The sequence below is a fragment of the Augochlora pura genome, chromosome 11 (assembly GCF_028453695.1).
Source record: "Augochlora pura isolate Apur16 chromosome 11, APUR_v2.2.1, whole genome shotgun sequence".
Taxonomy (NCBI): Eukaryota; Metazoa; Arthropoda; class Insecta; order Hymenoptera; family Halictidae; genus Augochlora; species Augochlora pura.
In genome coordinates, this window is record NC_135782.1 from 17,165,534 (window position 1) to 17,168,640 (window position 3,107).

A 3,107-nucleotide genomic window follows, 5' to 3' on the forward strand; every position below is an offset into this window, starting at 1 on the left:
TAAGTTTCTTCTTAATTTTATATTTTATATTACAGTTCAAATTATATTTTATATAGTATTTGCTGTTATATTTAATATTGTACTCTGTATCATATTTTATAGAATATTTCATACTATGTTCCACATTATATTTTATCTAGACCTCATATCGATATTTATATTTATACAATATTTAATATTGTACTTGATATTATAGTTGATATTGCATCATATACTATATTTAATATTATACTTGATATTATATTTGATAGTATATCGTATACTGTATCTAATATTCTACTTGGTACTATATTTTATCTAATATACTTGATATTATATTTATTATTATATTATATACTGTATCTAATATCATACTTAATATCATATTCCATATTATATCTAATATTATATTTCATATCATATTCTATATCAAATTTAATATAATATTCCTGATCACGTATCACATGATATTAAACATCATATTAAATGTGTCATCTGAAAATATACCTTTGGATTCCGTGCATCGGTCTCGGTACTCGCTTCGGCATTGTTCTTGCACCGATATTGCGGCACGTTCACGGTGTCGCCGACCGATCTTGATCTCTTCAAGCACTGCTTGGGCGGTTTCGCCGGCATAATGCTCGCCCTTCTAATCGGCCTCTTCTTGTTCAGCTCCATGAAGTCCGGGCCCGGCCATGCCTTGTGTATCAGGTTGCATTTTCTGCGGCCGTACATAGACGGGAACTGATATCCGTCCGCGCAATAGAGCAGCCTCCTCGTCTGCCTGGTGACGTAGACGTCGCCGAACACGCGCTCGTTCTCCACCGACACGCATTTCACCCGGTAACTGATCTCCGCGTACTGCTTCAACGGCGTCACGTTCCAGCTCATCCTCGCTATCAGCTGTTTTTCCGACTACTTTCTCCCTCGTTCACGAATTCACCGTTTCAATCCAGCGGGAAATAGTGGACACCGTTTTGATATGCTCGCCGGTCGTTCGCATGATTTTTCGACGGTGCACCACGTGTCGCGAGAGTCGTCGATTTATGGTTGAACGACGAGGTTTGATTGTTCGACAACTTCGGTTAGGTTTTATAGTTCGTTATGCACTGGGTGACGAAATTGAAAGTTATATAAGGAACAGATATTTTTTAGTTATTTATTTGTTTATTATTAAAATATTTTCATCACCGATTTAGTTCGCATTGAACCATGTTGTAGGGATTGATATTCTGAACAACTTTCTCCTTTACGCAAACTTGCGATCTTCTATGGTTGCCGAGATATTATAGGAAAACTGAGTGGAGCAACCTGGACCTAACAGTTTAGGTTCGGTCTGAGTTAGGTCCGTGTGGATAGTTTTTAGAAAATATCTCGGAAAGTAGAAGAGAACGACAGTTTTCGCAGAGGAAAAAGTTGTTCAAAATATGGAACTGTATAACATATTTAAATTTGATAAAAATTGATAAACGATTATCTTATTTTTATATATAATATTATCGCAAATTAAATGACTCATTTTTTTAATTTGGTCAATCGCAATGACAGTTTCACTTCAATATAATTATTATTACAAGTCCCATGAAAATTTAATAAAAACTTCTATGTTAACAATAAACTGTTACTACTCTATATTGTTTAATAACTTCGATTCTGTTGCTAAATAATGTTAAGGAATTTCGTAGATTACTCTATTGCGGTGCAGAAATTATTTCAACCAGTTCCGCGAAAACTTTTCGCAGTTCACCGCCGTTCGAAATTAGCATAATCGAACGATCAGCCGCCGCGGCCTGTCGCCAAAGCCAACAGATAAATCGCCGGACAATGCCTCCCTGACATTTATACGCGTAACTGGCGATAAAGAACGACCTTCTCCGCAGTTCCTCTCTTATCTGACGTTTATCATCTTTTGATACGGGATGCGCGCGTAATTGTTCCTGTAAACCGGTTTCCTTACTGTTCCTGTAGCACTTCGTAATACGCTGCAATTAACAATTACTGTGTTCCACACGTTCTCGAAATATTTTTCGAGGACTAGTTATGCTACAAGTTTACTAACTTTACCAAATTACTAAATTTATTAATTATGAAATTATTCTGGTAATTGAATTTTTTCATATGATGTTGGATCTGAATATTCTGAATATTCCTAATTAACTTAACACTCTGTTGACCTAATTTTAGTCTAGTCCTCTAAATCACTCATTCGGTCACTAATTAATTATAATTAATAAATTCAGCTGTCCTCGCATCAAAAAAATATTTCTCGAACCCTTCCTCATTTAAACAAATATTATGGCAAGTGAATTTTTTCGTACCTTACTAAAAATACTATTCTCTTATCCACCCCTCATAATTAATAAATACAGAAGATTATTAATAGAATATTTGAAACTAAATAATGGCTCGCGTGTCACAAAAAATCGTTCACCTCGCGCACCTGTAAAACCTTAAATACACACTGTCACGATTCGACGGCGATTCCGCGAGCACAGTTCACGATTTCAAGATTTATTTCATTATTTCTGAACGCGTAGACCGCACGGCTTGGTCGAGCGTGTTGTTCTAAAGCGGGTTTTTGGTCGCCGCGCGGACACAGGAACTTGCTGCGCGCTGCCCTTATCAGCAGTCCGGTAATACGCTTCTGGTTGGCAGACCGCGACTGGAAGTGTCGGCGATGATAATCGTTTCATTAAGTCCGCCACGGGAATGCGTCGTCGACGGACAAGTAGTCGTCGGTGCACTTAACGAATACAGTTTTGTTTGTCGGACGTCGCCACGTGTTCGTGAAATGGTCACGAGTTCGGTGGAAATTCATTTAGAAATTTCTATCCGGGCACTTCTTTGTATTATTATTTAGAGATATTTTTCATTTGTTAATTACTGTATTGAATATTTTATTGTATTTTCTAGAATTTTCTAAAATTTTATAGGATTTTATAGAATTTTTTAGAATTTTTTAGAATTTTATAGAATTTTATAGAATTTTATAGAATTTTACAGGATTTTATAGAATTTTACAAGAATTGTTTATATAGAAATTTTAAAGCATTCATTGTTACATGGATATTATCGTGAGTCAACTGCTATAGTGACGACTTTATTTATTTTTCGATTGTTATATAGTC